Source organism: Pantherophis guttatus, chromosome 1 (assembly GCF_059756535.1).
Source record: "Pantherophis guttatus breed Tessera chromosome 1, ASM5975653v1, whole genome shotgun sequence".
NCBI classification, from domain to species: Eukaryota; Metazoa; Chordata; class Lepidosauria; order Squamata; family Colubridae; genus Pantherophis; species Pantherophis guttatus.
In genome coordinates, this window is record NC_142063.1 from 189,229,703 (window position 1) to 189,252,600 (window position 22,898).

At 39.2% G+C, this 22,898-nt stretch overlaps 1 pseudogene across 1 annotated transcript; it reads right to left on the reverse strand.

Annotated features, from left to right (window-relative positions):
* Positions 1 to 619: 619 nt before the first annotated feature.
* LOC117659374 (cytochrome P450 2K1-like) lies at positions 620 to 18,316 on the reverse strand (annotated as a pseudogene). The gene is made up of 9 exons (XR_015731217.1): positions 18,034 to 18,316; positions 16,885 to 17,047; positions 15,837 to 15,986; positions 13,255 to 13,415; positions 12,885 to 13,058; positions 12,214 to 12,361; positions 5,399 to 5,583; positions 3,232 to 3,373; positions 620 to 954 (listed from the first exon to the last, which is right to left on the reverse strand). The product of XR_015731217.1 is annotated as a cytochrome P450 2K1-like (transcript).
* Positions 18,317 to 22,898: the final 4,582 nt, after the last annotated feature.

Below are 22,898 nucleotides of genomic sequence, written 5' to 3' on the forward strand. Positions count from 1 at the left end.
GGAATAAATTGACATTGACAACAGGTAGTCCTCGACTTGCAACTATTCATTTAGTGACCATTCAAAATTAGAACAACACTGAAAAAAAAGACTTATGACTATATTTCACACTTATGTCCATTGCAACATCCGCATGGTCATGTGATCAAAATTCAGACATTTTTGCAATCCTGGGAGGGGCATCTGTGCTGCAATCCCAAAGAAAGGACACACTGCAGGAAAATCCCCCCCACCCTTTTCCTGCCGATCGTTCTTTACTTGGGATTGCAGCACAGACACACATCCCCAAAATGCTCCATCTGAAGCCTTCAGCCTTGCAATTCTGGGAGGGGTGTCTGTATTGAGATCCCAAAGAAAGAATGGTGTGTGTATGTGGGTGAGAGAGAGAAGAGAGAAAGATCCGATCCAACCTCGGAGAGTTATCCAGGGCTGGATAATGTTCTCTCCATTGTCGTTGTCCCCCCTCTCTCACACACATACAAAGGTCCCTCACCCTCCCAACCCTCCCAAGGCAGCCATATCCCTTCACTAACTTACTTTCCAGCTCCGTTCTCCACTGTCACGTGCAGGGCAAGAAAAGTAGTCTTTGGGACTACGGTAAAAAAAACCTTCCAACATCTACATTTCATGAATTTATAGATTATTACCATTCATCTTCTAAACAACACATGAAATGTAGACAATGCTGGATTCTTTGTTAAATTGTGCGTCTCAAAATGAAGGCAATTCAAGACTGAGAAAACAACTTGTTATAGTTTTTTGTGTCAGATCAGCGTAACACAGTACAAGTCTTGTACAGCATGGGAGCAGAGATAAGTCCAAAACCAGGGGTCAGGTCCAGATCATCTTTAGATGTTCCTAGGGGTGGCTGGAAGGTAAATTTCTGCAAGAGTCTGGTAAAGAAGAGGAAGAGTTCCATTTTGGCAAGGTTCTCTCCTGCACATACTCTCCGACCTGGAAGGAAGCATAGATGGCAAAGAGAGAGAGAGAGAGAGAGAGAGAGAGATATTTATGTTTATTGGTTTCTTAAACTATTTCACAGGGTTTCCCAATATTCTTTGGTCATAGAGAGATCAGCATAGAGGGGGAAAAAATAACATTTCAAAGATATGGAAAGAAGTAAAAATGCAGTAAAGGAATGGAGACCGAGAATTTTTCCAACTAATAAATGGCAGCAGATTTCTGAATTTGAAGATAAAGTCAAAAAATTAATGCCAACGCCGGAAAAACAGATGTGGGTATTATCCTTAAGATTTTTGATTCCCGAAGAGAGCAATTAAAATATTGTAGGGTAAGGTGCTTGTTCAGATATTGATGAGGCCAAGATATGTGTTGGGATGAGTGGATTATTACTCAATTGGACATAATCCAAAAATAACTTTTTAGGCCTCTCCAGGGCAACCCTTCTGCTTATCTAATTCTCTGCTCTTTTTGGGGGGGGGGGTTAGTTCTTTGAATAGAGAAAACATCAGAAAAAGGATTTTTGAAAAGGATGCTAATAAATATCCAATTGTGGTGCAGTCATGTATATTTTCATCCTGGTGCCATTGCAGGTAACCTTCAATTTACAAGCGTTCGAAGTTACACTCTTACTACTGTTGCAGCATCGCCATGGTCACGTGATCAAAATTCAAATGCCTGGCAACTAACTCATATTTATGACGGTTGCAATGTCCCCGAGTCACCTTCTGAGGCCTTGTGACAAAGAAAGGCAATGGGGAAGCCAGATTCACTTAACAACCGGTTCTTACTTAACAACCGCAGTGATTCACTTAACAATCTGGCAAGAAAAGTAAAGTAAAATGGGGCAAAGTTCACTTAACAAATGTATCATTTAGCAACAGAAATTTTGGGCTCAATTGAGATTGTAAGTCAAGGACTACCTGAACAATAAAAACTCTGAAGCCTCTCCTAGAATGTTATGAATATTATCAGTGCCACACTGGCTGCAGAGCATGGCTTTGGCACAGCTTGTAGGGAGATTTGCTAAGTGTCTGTTGAATAACATCGCTCTATCTCTGTGTACTCTGTCAAGGGGAAAATATTATTCCCTCTGTCCTCACTGCCCAGTTTACAATGAAATCAGGGCCAAACTACTGACCGTAGTTGAATTCAAGGGCTTGGACTTCGAATGACTGAATTAGATTTTTTCAGATGTGTTTCTAAGCACTAGAATTCAGGATTCTATTTTTATTTTGTTGTCATTTAAACTTAGAAAGAATTTTTAAAATGTATTTAATTGTAGCCCTGGTTTAATTTCCCTTCTCTCTGATGCTCTTCCTTTACCATCTTATTTATTTTGCTTTGGTGCACTTTATGTTCTGATACATTGCTATGATCTAACAATAAAAGCTTAGGAAAAGCTAATAAAGGGGTCAAACTATGAAGAGCCAAAGTCTGTGTCCATCTGAAGGTCCCAGTCAGCCAGGAAGCTGAAAGACAAGATTCATCCCAGACTGCCAAAATGCGGAAATGCTGATACTGAGCATAGCAGGAATAACAGTAACTCATGCACAGGGTTGATGATTGCCCAGCCAGACTTTGGAATCAACTAGTTCCTGGGTGAGCCTGGCCACACATGTTGTCCATGAGGTCTAAACTTTATTAAAATAAGGTTTATTTATTTGGTTACCACCTTTAAAGCGCTCCATGGCTTAGGACCTGGTTATCTACGGGACCGCCTACTACCACCAATAGCCTCCCACCGGCCAGTACGCTCTCATAGAGAGGGACTCCTCCGGGTGCCGTCAGCCAAACAATGTCGGCTGGCGACCCCTAGGGGGAGAGCCTTCTCTGTGGGGGCACCTACCGTCTGGAATGAGCTTCCCCCGGAGATACGGAGGATCCCGGATCTGCGCACCTTCCGCCGCGCTGTGAAGACCTTCTTATTCCAGCAGGCGGGCTTGGCCTAATCTCTTCCCTTTTAAATATGTAAATTTTAATCTGTTTTTAAATTATTGGGGTGTTTTAATCTGTCTGGGCCAAAATAATTTAATTTGATTTTATCTGGTTTTTAAATTTTTTATGTCTATGTTATTTTATTGTTTGGCTGTTCACCGCCCTGAGTCCTTCGGGAGTAGGGCGGTATACAAATCGAATAAATAAATAAATAAATAAATAAATAAATAAATAAATAAATGAGATTAAGATTGTATAACTTGTTTTCTTTTCAAACAAGGTGTTAAGGGTTGCCTTTTATGGGACATAATCTATGACATCAGAGAATCTTACCTGCAGAAAATGGCATGAATGCATCCCTCTTCACAAATTTTCCTTCAGAGTCAAGAAAATGTTCAGGGTAGAATTTATGTGGTTTCTCCCATTGAGATTCATCATGGAGCACAGAAGTCAGCAAGGGAATGATGTATGTGCCCTAAAAAGTGAAAGGATAAAAGGTTGATATGGAAAAGAATATGTGCATTTAATGCATAGTGATAGAAAAATGAATTATTCCTGTAAAAAGCATAACCTGAGTAACACCATTTTAAACACCATGTTTTACCTGGTAAAATTCCGAGATGGGCCTGTTTGGGGCCTGCCCATTCCAGAAGGGGAAGTCCACAAATAACGATACCATTTAGCATGGAAACATCTGTGTAGGGTATTTTTGAAGGGTATTGTTGGAGGGGAATTTCCGGGGCGGAACATGTGCCAAATATATTATATAAGACCTGAAACTAATGCTCGGGGGAACTGTTTGCATCAGTTTGTATCGGGCTTCTGTATCCTGAAAACTGTATTTAAACCATGTAATCGAAGTGGTCAGACGTCTTCTCTTTCATGGGAGAACCCTTTTGCAAAAGCTTGAAATATATATATAGCTATATATATATTTTTTTAATAAATCCGCTGTTTTTTCTTGTTCACGCTCTCTATTTCACTTATTATATGGTAATGCTGATTTCTGCATTTAACAATTGGCGCCCAAACAGGGACTTGAAGAAGTCCTTCTGGAATGGAATTTTTAGCTAGGGGCCAGTGGGTACCCACGCTGATTTTAGCGGTCTGGACCGGGTGGTTCTTTTCCAGAGGGAATTGCTCTTCTTTAACCTGATGTGACAAGGACCTGAACAACTGAGCAGGGAGGTCTGAGCCATGTGGGATCAGGAATACAGTGCACTGACCCAGAGTGAGTATAAGTACGGGGTACTTATGGGATGTCTCGCTGGGGTGGTCTGACTCCTTGGATGTCTGGTGCCATGTGGATGTTGAGATGCATTAGACATGATTAGTACTTACGTTAAACATGCTAACCTGAGCTTTCCTCTGCAGTTCCATTTTCTGGGCGATTGGAGTGGTCAGAGGCTAAGCGTGTTGAGTGGATTTTTTAAAAGAAAAGGAGTTCAAATAGGGAAGTATCGGCTTTAGGTATAAATAGATAAGTAACTATGATGCCCCGACATGGAATATTTGTTAAGGATCCTGGAAATTAATCCTGGAATTTTGTAAAGTGTTTATTGAGAACTAAGTATTAGGCTTGGAGCAATATTCAATTTAAAAAAATTATTAAAATTATATTTCCATTTGATCTGCATTTTTAATTAACTATCTGGTTGAACACTGATTTATTTTATGCACCTCTTGCTGGACTATAAATGTGAACTTTTTATCTCTTTTTACTGCTTTGCTTTGGGGTTATCAAACAATTTCGCTTTTGCTGCATGGCAGCCTATTGTGCAAAGACTTTCTCCTTGATAACTTCACTATTGAGTTGATTTGATTTTTATTTGCATCAGATTTCTACTGCCAAGGATTTTGTATTTTACTACTTCTTAAAATAACTGTTTCATTTTTCTTTTTTATATATCTTTGATCTTTTTTCTTTTTCTTTTTAAATAAATGGGGATCTTCCATTTCTATTTACTCTCTATTGTGGGAAATATCTTTATTTTTTCTATGGTTATTTTGTTATGGAATATCTACTTCTTTTGTCCTTGAGAGGAATTGCCAATGTTTTCTTGCCAATGTCTGGTTATAAAAGAAATTTGGATTTTATTAAAAATGAAAATAACAATAAATCAAGGATTTTGAATATTGCACATTATATACTTTTTTAATTTTGGAAATAAAAATAAGAAAAAGTATCAAAAAAATGCAAGACCCAATAAATAATAAAGGCTTACTGAAGGCAGGGAGGGGAAATAAAGCAATAAGCCAAGACGAGGAAGAAATAAAAGAATAGAGCAAGAGAGGAAAGTTCCTCTCATGAATCAAGAGGTGGGACAGTTTCAGAATGCCAGATGCCAAAAAATATATCTCCCATTGGTACCTTGAAAGATGCATCTATGAAAATTGTTCTAATAAGATAACAGTCTGTGACCTTATAATTGATTTAACCAATTCCATTAATTGCAGACTACTTTTTTCTACCCACTGAACATGATTTCCTATTAATCACCTTGGGGATAAAGAAGCCTTTGAAAGTTATATCCATGGTGGTTGCATGTGGCAAATTGGAGGGAATAATATTAGCAAATCTTTGAAATTAATGAATTACAGCATCGGTGTAAGGCATTTTGACTCGGTGGTCAGTCCTTGGTTGAATATCACCAATCTCTCTTGCAATTTCTGCTTGAATCTTACCTGGGAGAACAAAAAGATATTATGTATGAAGATGATTCATGTACTGATCTTTTTAAACCGCCAGAAGTCATGTAGTCTCCAAATTGCTGAATAAAACAAAATATTTTTTTCTTTGAAGAACTGGTGCTAAACTGTGAAGGAACTTTGTCAGATATTAGAGGAACAAAGCAGATTCCTATAGGAGGAAATATCAGAAGGATATAGAGGACAAATTCATATATGAGGGAAATATTACAAAGATATAGAAATATTATTAGTAATTATAAAAGTCATACCTTCAGTAGAGTTCAACATTTGCACCAGTACATCCAAACATATTTCACCTGCACTATTAGAAAATAGAATATTTCCATTTAGAGAAGAGATTTTCCTCCATTTATTTTGTTCTTAGTATTTAATTCCTTCAAAAATTTGGAAATATTACATTCTGTTAATCATGAATGTAACTGTTCCTTTAATATTTTACTCTCATCTTTCTTCTTTCAACGTGTTTTCTGATGTGATGCTATAAGTTTTCCTGTTTCATTTGCATTTCCAAAATGATTTTGTTTGACATATTTTAATGTTCTTTTTGAAATCATGTGGCCATATCACAGAGGAAATCTGCATTTCTTTGATAGTGAGAACCTTAGAGATGCAACACATATGAATCCTTGAGTACACTTGGTATCTTGTGGAAAGAAACATAATCACTTGCTGTTGGATTTTCAACCTCTATCAGATTTTCTGATATTCTCTGATATTCTCTTGTATTGGATTTTCAATCTCCCAAAATTGGTCAAATATCCATATCATGAAAAAACTTTCTTGAGTTTGTGTGAACTCTGTAGACCTCTTCGTATATCGTCTTTATCTCTTTGCGTTGCCTCTGCTAAAATTTCCGCCATTGTCTCTCCTAAATCTTCGTCTTTATTTTCCATGATATTCTGAAATCTACGGTAGAATGATGCTTTCTCCATTTCCAAATACACAATCGATTCTTCTAGTTCCCTACTGATTGACACATGTTTTTGTTCCAACGTCTCTATTTTCTTATCTGTTTGTTCCATTTTTGATTCCACTGTTTGGATCCTTTGTTCGTTTCTGGAAATATTCTGTTGGGTTTTTTCTATTTTATCGTCCATTTTCTAAATATTTTCCTTCATTTCTCCCATATCTGGTGTGTTATGTTCCAAATGATGATCTGTCTGTATTCGAAAGTCCCACATGATCTTTTCGGATATAGGTATGTTGTATTTTTTAAATAATGACCAGTGGACTAATTTAGCAACTCGATCATATCTAGCTCTGTAATCAGTTTATGCAATTTTGCTGCATTCACATATTAAATGTGAAACAGTTTCGACTTTGTTGTTGCAAAGTCATCATTTTGGATTATCAGTGGATTTTTGTATCTTTGCTTTCATGGCATTAGTTTGTAGTGCTTGTTTTTGAGCGGCAAGTATTAAAGTTTCTGTTTCTTTCTTGATGGTTCATCTCTTAAGCCATGCCCATGTCAAGTTGTTATCATATTTTCAACATCATCATCATCATTATTATTATTATTATTATTATTATTATTATTATTATTATTATTATTATTTACTTTATTCATTAAACATGAAACTCAGTCAACTGAATATTCAAAAATGCATCACAAATATCATTGACTGGTGCTAATGGTTGATACGGGTTGCTGCCAGTGTCCTAGGTATCAACCAAGTACCTTCTTAAGGTGTACGTTGTTCTAAGTAGCGCAGTTTTTTGCAGATCCTCTGGTGTTATTGCAGGAAGCGTCAATTTGTTGATGTATCTTATAAAATTCTTGAACATGGTACCAAGTGCCCCGATGACAATGGATATCATGGTTACATGTTTAATCCATAGCCATGTAGTTTCGATGCCCAGGTCACGATATTTCATGATTTTTTCCAGTTCTTTTTCTTCGAGTCTGGCATCTCTTGGTACTGCAATGTGAATAAATTGTACGTTTTGGTTTCCGACAACTGTGATATCTGTTGTGTTGTGTTCCAAGTGGCGATCTGTCTGTATTCGAAAGTCCCACAAGATCTTCACTTTTTCATTTTCTATAACTTTTTTCACTTTATGTTCCCATGACTTTTTGGATACAGGTAACTCGTATTTTTTACATAATGACCAGTGGATTAATTCAGCAACTTGGTCATGTCTAGCTTTATAATCAGTTTGTGCAATTTTGCTGCATTCACATATTAAATGTGAAACAGTTTCGACTTTGTTGTTACAAAGTCATCATTTTGGATTATCGGTGGATTTTTGTATCTTTGCTTTCATGGCATTAGTTTGTAGTGCTTGTTCTTGAGCAGCCAATATTAAACCTTCTGTTCCTTTCTTGATGGTTCCCATTTTAAGCCATGCCCATGTAAGGTTGTCATCACATTTTCCTTCAATGTTTTTCAAGTGCTGTCCATGCAAAGCTTTGGTTTTCCATCTGTTTAATCTGTCATCCAGCTGTTTTTCCTTATATTCTGCCTTATATTCTGTTGTTTTTATAATGTTCTCTGTTTTCAAAGCCAGCAGCAATTTTTCTGTACTTTGGTTCACATAATCATTCAAACTTCGTTTTTCTTCTTCTACAGTTTGATGGATTTGCAATAGTCCTTTGCCCCCTATTTTTCTTGGCAGGTACAACCTGTTGATGTCACTTCGTGGATGTAAAGCGTGGTACATATTGAAAAGTTTGCATGTTTTCTGGTCCAAATTTTCCAGTTCAGCCAAAGTCCAGTTGATAATTCCAGTTGAGTAGCGTATCACTGGAACTGCCCATGTATTAATGCCTCTAATTATGTTTCCAGCATTCAGCTTTGATTTTAATATTTTGCGGACCCTCCTGAAGTATTCCTTTTGCGTTGACTCTTTGACTTTTCCATTCAAGATGTTATCTGCTTCCAATATGCCTAGGTATTTGTAACCATCATCCTTTGCTAATGCTTTTACTATGTTTCCATTTCCCAGTTCTATTCCTTCTATTTTTTTCATTTTTCCTTGCTGCATGGATAATATAGCACATTTTTCAAGTCCAAAGTTCATTTTGATGTCGCTGCTGAACAGTTGAACTGTGTTGAGTATTGATTTAAGTTCAGTGGGGCTTTTCGCATCTATTTTTAAGTCATCCATGTATAGTAGATGGTTTATCTTGCCCTGTTGGCTTGAGATTTGGTATCCCAGTTTTGTGTTTCGTAGGATTATTGTCAATGGAATTAATGCGATATTGAACAGTAGTGGTGAAAGTGAGTCCCCCTGGAAGATTCCTTGTCTGATGTTGACTTCACCAATGTTCTCCCCATTTGCTGTTAGAACTGTTTTCCATTTTTGCATATTTGCTTTCAAAAATGTACAAATATTTTTGCTGATTCCAAAGTTTTCCAGACAGGGGTTAATCCAGCTGTGGGGTAATGAGTCAAATGCCTTCTTGCAATCAATCCATGCCATATTTAAACATGGCATTAAACATGGGGAGAATTATAATTGCTAGATATTGGAAATTAAATGTTGACTTAAAATTAGAAGAATGGTACAGTGAAACATGGAAATTTGCATTAAATGATAAATTGACTTGTGATATTAAAATTAGAAGTGGTATATATAAAGAAAATGTTTTTTGGAACACTTGGCAACCATTTGTGGACTTTGCACTTGGGAGATTGGATGAATCAGCACCAGTACCTTATCAAAGAGATTTCTGGAAGAATTGAAGACTTCAAGTTCCTAAAACTTCCTTTCAGTTTGTATAGCACGTTGGGGGGAAAAAATTTTTCTTTCCTTACTATTGATTTTTTGTATTGATTTTTTTTCCTTTCTGTTATTCTTTAACAATAAAAATATAATAAAAAATTTAAAAAAAATTGTTTTTCTTCGTTTTGCATTTTTTAGTACCATTTTGTCAATGAGCAGCTGATCTTTTGTTTCTCTTGATTTTTTATAATTTCCTTTTTCTTCTACTGGATACAAACTGTTTTCCATCAGATGATTGAATACTGAATGTGCCAGTATTCTTGTAAAAAGTTTGAATGTTGTTGGCAGACAAGTAATTGGGCGATAGTTGCTTGGCTCTGTGCCCTTCTCTGGATCTTTCATTATCAAGTATGTTTGACTAGCTGTTAACCATTTTCGCTTGCTGCATTTTGAAGCATTTGATCAAATTGAGTGGCCATGCGATAATGGAGGCTGGTCAGGTGTTTCAGCCAGTATCCATGCAGTTCGTCCAGGCCAGGTGCACTCCAGTTCTTGACTTTCTTTGCTTGTTTTGCCACCATGTCAGTTGTTATTACAATATTTTCCATTTTGTTTCGTGTTGTTTGTTGTTGAATATCTTTGATCCAGGAAGCAGTTTTGTTGTGTTCCACTGGGTTTTTCCACAGTTCTTTCCAAATTTCAAAGTTTCTTCTTTACATGGGTGAACATTAGTTTGGACTCAATTTTCATCAAGGGACTGGTACAAGAGGTGTTGGTTTCTTCTGAACTGGACATTTTCATGATATTGTTTAATTCGTCCTTCATATCTTTCAATTTTCTTTGCTGTTGCTATTACACGTTGTTTTAGTTCTTCCGTGGTTTCCATTATTGTTTTTCCCTCCAGGTTGTATTTATTGTGTAAACTATTTTTCAGCTTTTTGTTATTTAGTTTTCCTTCTTTCAAGTACTTCAGATTGCTGAATCCCCTCGTAGTTTTTTTAATTTCATTTTCAAGTCAAATTTTTCACTTTGGTGTTCCAGTGGGTTTCTTTTTTGGCATTTTATAACCCAGTTCTGCAGTTATAATGGCGGCTGTGCTATACATTAGTTGTTTGATTTCATATGGTGTGCTGGATGGGATAGAGGTTAAAATGCTTTTCACGGCAGTTAGTAGACCTTTCACTCGTTTGCTATGCACTTCACGAATGGTAGGTAGTCTTTTTCTTTCTATGTTTTCTTTTATGTGGTTTTCAATCTTTTCTTTCAGCATTTTTTGCTAGATCACTTAGCTCTACACTTTCGAGTTGTTGCACAGGAGGAATTTCATCCTGTATGTTGGTTTCTTCCACTGGTTGGTCAGTTTGTTCAGGTGTTGGAAAAGTTTCTTCATCCTGTTCATCATTGGCTGTTGTTTTCTTTTTAGCCAATATTTCTAGATGTTGCATTTCCACATCTGTGAAAACTTTATTATGGATGATGAAGCGTCTTTCATCCATTAATCTTTGTTCAGTTATGTCACTTTCCGGGTGTTTTTCCTTCCACAGTTGCATCATTCTTTTTTTGAAATCCTCTGACTGATGGTTCTGCCTGGTAATAATATTTGATGATTTCTCAATTTTTTTCAGTTGTCCAAGTTTTGCGCTTTTGTTTTAGTCACTTTGCAATTGCACGCCCTGGTTCTCTAGAAGTAACAACTGAGCCTCTTTTTCGACAGATGTCCAGGAGCCATAGCATCTGATGTAGTCCTTATTGACCCGGGCAATGCTTGATCCAGTGTGGATTTTGGTTCATTCCCTCTCATCATTAGTGATAGTAGGTGCTTGGTTGGTTCACAGTGGCTAAGCCACTACTGATCCAAAAATGATAATTCCATAACCGTAGGAACTGCACCGAATAGCTGTCCAGGCCCAGCCATGGCTACCTAACTATTTGTTTAATGGCAGAAAGGCAGGATAAGGAATGGGGGGAGGAAAGAGGGCTAACTGCCTATTGGGTGGCAGAATCAGGAATGGGGGGAAGGAAAGAGACTTAACTACCTGTTGGGTGGCAGAATCAGGAATTATTATTATTATTATTCTCTTTTATTCTTTAAAAATGAAACTCAGTCAACTGGATATTTAAAAATGCATCACAAATACCATTGACTGGTGCTAATAGTTGATACGGGTTGCTGCCAGCGTCCTAGGTATCAACCAAGTACCTTCTTAAAATATATGATGTTCCAAGTAGCGCAGTTTTTTGCAGTTCTGCTGGTGTTATTGCCGGAAGCTGCAATTTCTTGAAGTGTTTTGTGAAATTCTTGGACATGGTACCAAATGCCCCGATGACAATAGGTATTACTGTGACATGTTTCATCCATAGCCATGTAGTTTCTATGGCCAGGTCGCAATATTTCATGATTTTTTTCCAGTTCTTTTTCTTCGACTCTGGTGTCTCCTGGTACTGCGATGTGAATAAATTGTACATTCCGGTTTTCGACAACTGTGATATCTGGCGTGTTGTGTTCCAAGTGATGATGATGATTATTATTATTTTTCCCATCTTTTCTACTACCTACTCCATTGGAATGTTACAGTTATTATTACCTTGTAGTTTGTATTTATACTGAGACCTTATGCACTGGAGACAAAATCATTGTGTGTCCAATCACACTTGGCCAATAAAGTAATCTCTTTCTTCTCTTCTCTTCTCTTCTCTTCTCTTCTCTTCTCTTCTCTTCTCTTCTCTTCTCTTCTTCTCTTCTCCTCTCTTCCACTCCACTCCACTCCACTCCACTCCACTCCACTCCACTCCACTCCACTCGTATTCTTATTTGAAAGGCAACTTAATTCTTGGCTCATCACTTTGCCTTCATTCAAGTAACCTGCCAAATGCCAACCATTCTTTTTCAGTCATTTTTTAATTTTTATTGCAAGCCAATATTACAAAAGTGCTTACTCTGAATTTCTGGGTACTTCATCATTAGGAGTATGGCCCAGCACAGAGTGTTTGATGTTGTGTCTGTTCCGGCACCAAATAAATCATCTACAAGACCTATAAGATTTTCGTTATGGAAATATCCATCATGTGTCATCTTCATATTCTCCTGAAGTGGATAAAGAAAATACTAGTAAGAGAGCTCAATCTACCCACATGATCAATATTCCTGAAATCTAAGAGAGCTCAATCTACCCACATGATCAATATTCCTGAAATCTAAGAGGGCACTTCATATGTGGGTAATAACCTCCCTGAGAGGTTATAGTTGACCCAAGTTTACCGGATTTCTAGAAGGAAATCAAACAGTTGCACAGAAAGAGAAACAACTGGCATAAAGGGTTCACCCATTCCCACCCCCACTTGGACCCACTCCTCCAGAAAGGGATCAATATTGAGGGCATTTTTAATGGAGAGAGAAATCCATTAAATCCATGGTTGTAGTTTTAAGTAGCTGCAGATTCTGAAATAAAGTAATGAAGAGGGAATGGTTAAAATTACTTTGGAAATTTGTTTGTTCTATATTTCTGAAAGATCTTAACCAACCTGCAGATTGTGTATATGGAGGCTCGTTTTTAAAATATTTTTTTAAAAAATTGGTAATAACAGACATGGGTAAAATAATCCATTACCCGCCTTTTCCGAACAAGAAATGATTCAATAAAATTCCTCTGATCATTTTCATCAAGGTCTTGGAGATATTCTATGAAGGTGGTCTGTATGAAATCATGGAGCTCCTTTTGATTCTTCATTATTGTTTTATGAGCACCCAAAAGGAACCCCAACTTGGGAAACAAATTATATAGATAAAAGAATGATAAAGGAAAACACATATTATGGAAGTTGAACATTTTGAATTTTTCAGGTGGAAATCTCAAACATTTTTGTCAAAACAATGTTATGGGAAGCAACATGCTTTGCTTTTCAACAAAGCTTGAATAACACAGATTCTGCTGCCTGTTTTTCATGGCATTTTTTTTGCCAAATATGAAATTAGATTACCAACACAGCAGGGCTTCCCGCAAGCTGAGCATTTTCCCTAATTATCTTCAGTAGTCGTAAAAATGTGACATCTTCATATTCATAGTGTTTCCCAAGTAGAATAGAAACTATGATGTTGGAAACAGCAGCAGTGAGAATTCTTGTGATGTCAAAGGGTTTTCCTGGACAAAAACAATAAATTAAAAAAATTGTGAATAAAACCAGGATTAAATTTGTTTTCTACTGTATTTATACTCAAAATCAGTTTATATAATGGAAGCATTGCTCACAGAACACTATAGCTAGTGCTGATAACATTGGAATACTTCTATTTATATTAAAAATATGAAAAAAGTATTTCAATGGTAATTCATTTTCCAAGAATCAGAACTATAATATCTGACCACACATTAGTGATGTTTTCTTTGCAACTGTTGAACTCCTTGAGGATAAAATATTTAGCAAAGTTATTGCATTGCATCTTCATTAAATTATTGTTTTAAAGTTTTAAAGATCAAATAGCTTGACCGAAAGCAGGGAGGAGCAAGAACTCCAGTTTCATTTTCATGCTTAGATGAAGGACTTGCAACCCCCTCTAAATAGAGGATTTAGAGGAGTCTCTAAAGAAGAATAAGTCTAGAAGTGATTGATGAGAGACTGTCGTATTACACTGAATTAACAATTCAAGTCCTCTGGAACCACTTTTCCATCCATAAGTCACATTTCTTTAAATATACTTAGCATAAGTTGGACAATGAAACATATTTATAGGGAAAAAACAATGGGTTTAAGACAGGGGTGGGTTCTAAAAATTTTTACTACCAGTTCTGTGGGCGTGGCTTATTTTGTGGGTGTGGCTTGTGGAGGGGTAATGTGACTGGGTGGGTGTGGCCAACTTTTTTTCCTTTTTTTTCTTTTTACTTGTGGGAGAAGCCTGTCTCTTAGCTGGCGAGAACGGCCACAGCCTGCCCCTGTCCTCTCTCTCCAAAGTTCCTCGTGGCAGAGGCAGCATTGCTTACCCGTTGAAAGTGTAGCCTTGGCTGCTGTTTCTGCCACTTCTCCAACCACTCAGAGCCCTGTATAATAGCGCTGTGGCTTGCTTGAGGTAGCTGCAGTTTGGACTCCCCCCCCCGTTCCTCCATCTTCTACTACTTGAGTTGGAATCTCGCGGCATGGCCGAGGCTGAGGAGGGGTGGGATAGTAGCTGCACAGATCCCCCGCGCAGTGTGTGTCCCCTGAGCTGCAATGATGAAGCACTTTGCCAAGGAAAGCAGAATCTCAGGCTGCTCCTGGAGCAGCCAGGAGAAGGAGAAACTGCCAGTGGGAAGGCAAGCCACCCCAGGAGGACTGGAGGAGAGCGCAGCTTCTCACTCATGGAGATCTACCAGTGGGGAAATGGGCCTGGTAAGAGGTGCGCTGGCTAGGAAGCAGTCGTGCTTCCTGACCAGAGAGGGTTGCACAAACCTTTGCTGGAGTGAACGTGCAACCCTCTCCTGCCAGGGAGCATGACCGCTTCCTGGCTCACGCATTTCTCTCTGCCCCGGCAGTTGCTCCTGGTGCTGCCAGAGAAGCGGCAGCATGAGAACCGCTCTTGCTGGGGGCAAGAGGGTGGCGGCGGCAGGAGCAGCAGCCCAGGGCTTCCCTCCCTCTCTCCCTCCGGAGGCTGCAGCAGCAGACAGTTCAAACCGGCTAAGAGGCAATGTTCCTCCTCCTGCCAGCCTTGAGCCCAGTTCCAGGCAACATCCAGCCAGTCATACCTGGCCACTCCTTGCATCAGCCCATGTGGATCCCAGGCAGCGTAACTTTGGGACCTTTCTTCATAGTGGCGGTGATGAGGCAGGTAGGCAGCCGGGTGTACGGGAGCGATTGGCAGCAGTGCTCCTGGCTGGAAAAGGGCAGAGTCCCAGGGCTGCATGTGGGCAATGATGGCATGGCCGTTGTGCATGCGCACTAAGACGTTAAGGCCAGCTGATCTGAGACAGATAGAGGAGCGGTGTCTTGGTTACTAAGACCATCGAAAATATGTGTTTTCCGATGGTCTCTTAGGCGACCCCTGTGAAAGGGTCGTTCGACCCCCAAAGGGTTGAGAACCACTGTTTTAGAAGCTTCTGATGATCAGGCAAGTCAGCGTGGATCGCCAGAGGCTTTTAAAGGCATTTTTTTCCCTACAACCTCTTCGGCTGAAGAGGTTGCAGAAAAAAATGCTTTTAGAAGCTTCTGAGAACCCAGCTGAGTCACACGATCAGCAGAGGCTTTTAAAAAATCTTTTAAAAGCATTTTTTCAGTCGAAGAGGTTGTAGAAAAAATGCTTTTAAGTAAAAAAAAGCCTCTGATGAGGTGGGCGGGGTAAGTGAGCGGCGACTGGGCCGGGGACCAGTTTGGGGGCATGGCCAGCCAATGTTATTACCGTTTCTCTGAACTACTAAATTTTTTTACTACCGATTCTTGCGAACCAGTGTGAACCGGGAGCAATGCAACACTGGTTTAAGAATTGTTTTAGAGAAGGTACCTTGGTCACTTGATATAATCTGCAGAAATTATTTCCTGTTCTACCTGTTCTGGATTTATCCCAGAAGATGCTCCATTACAGTATACAGACCCACCTGCATAAGTCTCCATTGTCTTTGTTAAAACACTGCACTCTTCTGTGATTTTGTCCTCAATGGTCCTCTTGCCCATTCCATAATCCCATAATGTGGATAATGTAAACTGTCGCATCACTTTCCAGTGCTGACCATGAGCAAAAGTAAGACCTGAAGAGAAAATGGGTAAGATAGTGAAATATAATTTTATCATCCTTTGTTCATTCTTGTTTTACAACTTCATTAAAACATGTTCTATCAATTTGATCAAGTGTTTCATCCAGTCTGTCCAGGAAGTAGGCTGAAAGGTATTTCAAAGTTTGTATCAAAGAGTTCTGCTCTGTTTCCTTGATCCTCTGCTTTTGATATCCAGCCTTCAGCATCTCCTTATCAAAACAAAACAAACAAAACAAAACAAAAATGAAAGCAATCATCATTTTTCCATATGCAAATATCTTATAAATGATTCAAAACTATAATTCCAAATCATCTGGCGTCTTAATACATTATTATTTTTCAAAAATATCATATACCAAACACTTTTTTTCTGCCTAGTCCAAACATCATACATTTTAAAAACTTAAAAGCAAATTTACAGTATCTTTTAAGGATGCAGAAATTCACCAGTGAGTCCTAGCTGGTCGAAAGGATCTTAATCTCTGAGAGACACTGGCAAAAACATTGCACAAAGAAAAGGTTTGTATAACCATGTATATGAGGAGAGAGGCAGGCAGAAATCCTTCTTATGCAATTCCTCAAACACCCATCCCCCACCCCCAAATTTGCCAATATGCAGAATGAAACAGGGTGGTGAGGAGCATGTGAGGCTCAGGGGCTTGATACGATATTGACACAGCTTTTTATTCTGAAGTTACCTCCATTGGCACTGAGGGACATAGCCACAGTGGCACAAGAAAGGTTTTAGTTGGATTTTCATCCTGGTTGGATTTTCAGAAGCTATTTCACTCATCTGAGATTCTTCTGATGATTTTTCCTCAAATGAAAAAAATCTATACTGATCACACATCTGAAAGGTTTGTCAACTCCAATCCAAAATGAAATAACTCACCAAACCCTTTTGTTGCCTCTTCCAAAATGGGAACAAAGGGCCTCTCTGCAAATGCCTCTGCCTGGTTCACTAGAGCCTCTTTGACCGTCTCATAGCCTGTCAGCACCACCATCTCCTGCAATCCCAGTTTGATACGGAAAACGGGACCATATTCTTTTGACCACTGGAATTCAGCAGAAGGGAATCAAAGAGACAATTTTAATCAATGATTGGAATCACATATATAGAAGATGTTTACGAAACTACATGTCAAAATTCAGAGGCACATATAATGTTATTTCCTTTTTCTATTCTGTTGAGAATTGTGATGGTATATTATTCTTTATATCTTTTAGATTTTTATATGTTCTATATTTATCATTTAAAAATGCTTATATAATAAAAGATCCTCACAATAGAAATGCTTGTCAAGTTGAGAAAAGGTTTATAATATGTTGGAACAACATCATCTGTGCAGGACATACTGTGAATCATAGAATCATAGGGCTAGAAGGGACCTTGGAGGTCTTCTATTCCAACCCTCTACTCAAGGCAGGAGCCTTATACCATCCCAGTCAAATTGTTGTCCAGTATATTTTTGAAAGCCTCCGGTGGTGGAGTACCCACAACTCTAAGAGGCAGATTATTCCATTGATTAATTGTTCTCACTGTCAGAAAATATGTCCTAACTTCTAGGTTGTATCTCTCTTTAACAAGTTTCCACCCATTACTTCTTGTTCTGCCCTTAATTTTGGTTGTGTACTGGCCACTGCAGAAATTGATTTAATAACTTATAATTCTGCTTAAAATGTGCAAACATGGGAATTCCTTTAAGTACATCTCCAGTCATTCAAGCTTAAGAGCATTTATATTTCCCCAAAGGCTCCTTAGGATTTGAACATTTTTGCAAATCTAAATAATCAGAAAATTATTTATTCAATTAGAACATTTTACATTGATTAACAAAAAGATTTTCTTGAAATAATCCTTCCAGAATATTTAAATGTATTCAGATATCAGCTAAATCTCCACTTTTTGAACATTTCCATATACAGTAAGCACCATCAAGGAGCACATCAGACTTACCTGACCAAGTTATAAGGTTTTTGTCCCATCCCAACAAGTTTTGACAAAGAATGGTAAAGAGACTTGTTAATTATTAGGCTTTACCTCTAACATTGTTCCGTAAGGCCTCTTCAGATCCATCATGTGCAGGTTTCCCAAAATAGGTATAGTTCTGGGTCCCGGCGGGAGATTGTGGGAGCTGTTATTCCTGGAACTGTTCTTTTTGAAAAGGAACATAATTGCAAAAATAAATAGGAATAAAGTTAAAATTGCTCCGGTCCAATCCATTTCCTTTCAGTAAGCAGTCTTCAATAAAAATTACAATTTTGAAACCTGAAATGATTCCAGCATGTATTTCAAAGCAATGCAATAGGCAGAGCCCAGCTACTCTTTCTACTGAATCCTCAGACTGCTCTGTTCAATAAAGGACTTTTGAACTTTGCCCTTGTTTTTTTCTAATAGGAATTATTTGATCTGTCCCAACATGTGTTACACAAATAGTGAAATCATCAAAAGCTTACCAAACCATTTTCATGTATTTGTACTACATAATAACCCAGCTTTTTAAGATCGATATACAATAAATACATAATATCTTAAAATCATGGAAAACTGTGATCTCCCATGTTAGCACTTTTCCTCTTCTTTTAATAATATTTCCATTTAGAAAAGAGAAGAACTAAATATTGACTCTCAGTTTACACTTTTAATGAAATGTAAATTGGACCTCAGAGAGATGTGTCAAGGTTTGATCTAATTGAAATACATTATTTTTAACAGAAAGCCACTATACTCTTGTCTCAAAGTAAGATATGAAGGGCAACTTTTCTCCTGGTTTTATTTGCTATTAACTTGCTAAGACAAAGGGAAAAATAAGGGAACATGGAAGAAACATAGAACATAGAATAACAAAGTTGGAAGGAAGCTTGGAAGTCTTCTGGTCCAGCCCCTGCTTGAGCAGGAGATCCTGTACCATTTCAGACAACTGGCTGTCCAGTCTCTTCTTAAAAGCTTCCAGTGATGGAGCCCCCACAAACCTCTGAAGGCAAGCTATTCCACTAGCTAACTGTACTCACCATTAGAAAATTTCTTCTTAGTTCCAGGTTGCTTTTCTCCTTTATTAGTTTTCATCCATTGTTTCTTGTCTTGCCTTCTGGTGCTTTGGAAAATAGGTTGACCTCATCATTTTTGTGGAAGCCCCTCAAATCTTGGAACACTGCTGTTCTTCACTGAAGAATGGTTGCAGGAATTAAAGATGATTAAGCCCCTTAATCATCCTTGTTGTTCTTCTCTTCACCTTTCCAGTGTCTCAACATCTTTTCTATATTGTGCTGACCAGAATAGGATGCAGTATTCAAAGTGAGATCTCACTAAGGCTTTGTAAAGTGGTACTAATACTTCACATGATCTTGATTCTATCCTTCTATTAAGGCGGTCCAGGGTTGCATTGGCTTTTTTGGCTGCTGCTGCATCTGGTGGTTCATACTTAAGTGATTGTGTATTAGTATTCCAAGATCCCTCTCACAGTTACTGGTAACCACTGCCCACCTCCCTCCATGTGAGTGTAGATTGTTGTAGAAATTATCCCACATTTTTCTAGTTTACCAAAAAGTTGGTTGTGGTCTACTTTGTCAAATGCCTTACTGAATTCTAAGTAGGTGGAGGTGACAGCAGGAGAGGAGCCAGGCCAGCTGTCAGGGGGAAAGAAGTTGGGGTTCCAAGCTGGGGTTGACTTCTTATTTGGGAGAGAGGGTTGTTGAGGAAGGGGCAGGGCGCAGAGGCCTAGGGGAGCACCTCGCTGGGGTGGGGTGGGCCAGGGCCAAGACAGCAGGAGCCTGCCCTTTGCCATCTCCAGGGCAGCTCTGCAGGCCAGATCTAAACACATCATGGGCTGAATCTGGACTGCGGGCCTTGAGTTTGACATGTCTGTCTTAGAGAGATTAAGAACAATAAGGGGTCCTTTGTCCTTTCTAAGTTTAATTGTTTTATTGTAGATATTTAATTATCCAAACTAGGTAACTTCATCAGTGCTAGTAAGATTAAGAACAGTGGGGAAATAGAAGGCCAGTCTATTAGGACTAAAGGTATCAAGTCACTATGGAAAGAACTGAATTTTCTACCAGTAAGTTATCATCATCTTCTAGGCCCTAACCTGAATTTGAGGCATTCCTGTCTCAATTCTCAACTGGGCATTGCTAAAATACTCAAGTGGATAAAGCTAAAATTGATTGCAGGGATTTTGTTTGTATGGTTTCCAGAGATTCTTTCTTCAAAATAAATAAATAACTAATTCCTGTTTTTGTCCCATAAAGAATTTGTGTCAATGTTTTAGTTTCAAAAAAATTTAAGGCTGTGGGAATTAATTGTCCTCGGCCTGCATACAAAACAAAATTATGGCATTTGAGGACCAAAAGGCTGATTTCATGGGTGGTCCAGGTGTACCTTCCTAGTACCTTTAATATGTAAAATCTCCCCATGGTATTTAAATAGATTGACCTATTCTAGGTTATGCTCTTTTGGCAAAAATTAGTATTTTCAATTTATCAAAATTGAGGACCAGATTATTTTGTCTACAATATTTTAATATTGCTGCCATAGCTCCCTTCAGTCCAATTGGTGAAATGATAGTGTCACTGTTGGCATAAAGAAGTATTGGGATTTTGCATTGTGCTAAGTTAGGAGGATGCAAGTTTGGGTTGCAAAAAGTAAAAAAATTACGGTAATATAAAGATTGAAAAAGAAAGGTCAGTGGTGGGATTCAAATAATTTAACAACTGGTTCTCTGCCCTAATGACCAGCTGGGTGGGCATGTGTCAGCCTTTATGATACTGTCTTGTTTTCGGCTGCCATTGTAACAGGAGGGGGGGAGGCATTGCTGGTATTTGGGGTGGGGGAAGTGAGCTGGTGGAGATGTCTTGAAAAAGGGAGGAAAATTCTCACTGTCTTCATAACAGCTGCAGAGAGAGCCGATAGTTCTCAAGGTCAAATATTCTGTCATACCAGATAGATGGGGCCATCTGAAGAAGTACCCCACATGACACCTTGGGGAGATATGGATTGGACACTCAACTTGGGTCCTTGGGGGGGAGGGATTTGGGGATGCTTTCAATATGTAATTAATTTTCGCGCCTATTGCCTCAGACTTTGCTTTTCTTTCGCTGCATTCAGTTCATACTCAGTAAAAGTACCTTTCTCTATAAACATGGAGGTGGGTTTTTCTTTCTTGAGTTTTGAATGGAGGCACACCTGACATTATGTCAGGCCTGCCATGGTGCAGGCGGCGGCACAAGAGCTGTTGAAGTTTGTGCGCCACTTGCTTGGAGCTGGTTTGGAAAGGAAAAGAACTGCAGCCGAATTAGGCGGGCCATGCCCCACCCATATCCCTCCAAACAGGTCTCCCTTCTTAGCCTCCCCGCTGAACTACATGACCCAACAGTGATCGCCCACCCAAATGGAGCCCGCTCTTCCGAGCACCCACTCTTTCTTGCAGCAAATGAGCTGGGGGTGTGAAAAGCACTTCCTGCTTCTCTACTGCATACTGTTACTGGCTCTGCAGCCCTCCAAGACCAACAAGATGCCGCTCCTCGGGGTCACCGGCTGCTACCTGGGTGCAGAGCTGGTAACAGAATGCAGGCAGAGCAGAAGCAGGAAAGTTTTTCAGTGGGGAGGCTACCGTAGAGAGACCTGTTTGGAGGGATCTGGGTGGGGCGTGTCTTGCCTAATTCTGCTGGGTTTTTTCCCTTTCCAAACCAGCTCCAAGCAAGCAGTGCAGGTGGCGGCACAGGAGCTTTTGAAGTTTGCACACTGCAGCCCATCCCCTTACAATGGTAAGAAAGAGGCATTCGGAGAAATCAGGAGCTTTGCCGCAGGCCCTGATGTCACCAGAGGCCTTCCTCGGGTGGCTAGTATGTGGCCAGCCAGGCCTGCCACCCCCCTGCCGAGGATCGAGATGGGCTGCCATGGGGGGGAGCTGTTGCTGGTGTCGCTGCCGCCCTTCCACCTGGAAAGCCAGGGTCAGTATCAGTAAGAGTTGGAAGGGACCTTGGAGGTCATCTAGCAACCCTCTTCTCATGCAGGAGGACTATACTAGGGATTCGAACCATCTTTTAATTCTAGACACCTGCAGCCCACCTCTGCCTCCTCAGGTGTTGGAGCGTGTGGGGGGGATTCTTTTCAAGGAGCCACAAGGGGGGCTGAGAGCAGAGTCATTCTGACAGTGTCTTTTAAAATTGCTTGGAAGACCAATTTTTTCCCTAACAATAATGGTTTGAATACTGTGGAATAAAACATATGCCTGGAAAAAGTACTTGCAAAACTTGGACAGAAGGAAAAGAAAGGCTGGACTGGACTCATTATCAGTAGCTAGTAGTTCATTGTTATCAGTGACTCCCACTGATACTAAACTCATTTTAAGACTGGGATTGGTGACTACTGAAATTTAAGTATTCACATTGGTCTCAGAAATCTTTGAGAACCTGCAGAGGTGAAGACATTAGGTAGCCATCAGTCATTACTTTAGTGATGAACTCAAAGAGATCAGGCATGACATTCCTTATTTATCAGAACTGTTTGCAAAGTTCAATGAAGTGAATTTGCAGTTGCAAGGAAATGAGGTCAATCTTATTAAGGCCAAATCTGTCATCTCTACATTTATTTCAAAGTGAACTCTATTCAAGTGCAATATAGGCCGTCACGAGCTATACCAGTTTCCGAGCTTGTCCGAGCTAGAAGAGAAAGGTGGGATACAAGGGATCTGCAAGTTTTTTGTGACCATTTGGACATGCTGCATAAAGATATGTCTGAGCGATATCAGGATCTTCTTTTGATGGAAATTCCAGATTGGGTGATAAATCCATTTTCAGATACTGAGGAAGTTGGGGTAGTGGAGGAACAACTAATAGAGCTGCAAAATGCATTTCCAACATCATAGTTGGTGGAACGTGGTTTCAGTGTGGTCATCCAACCACTCT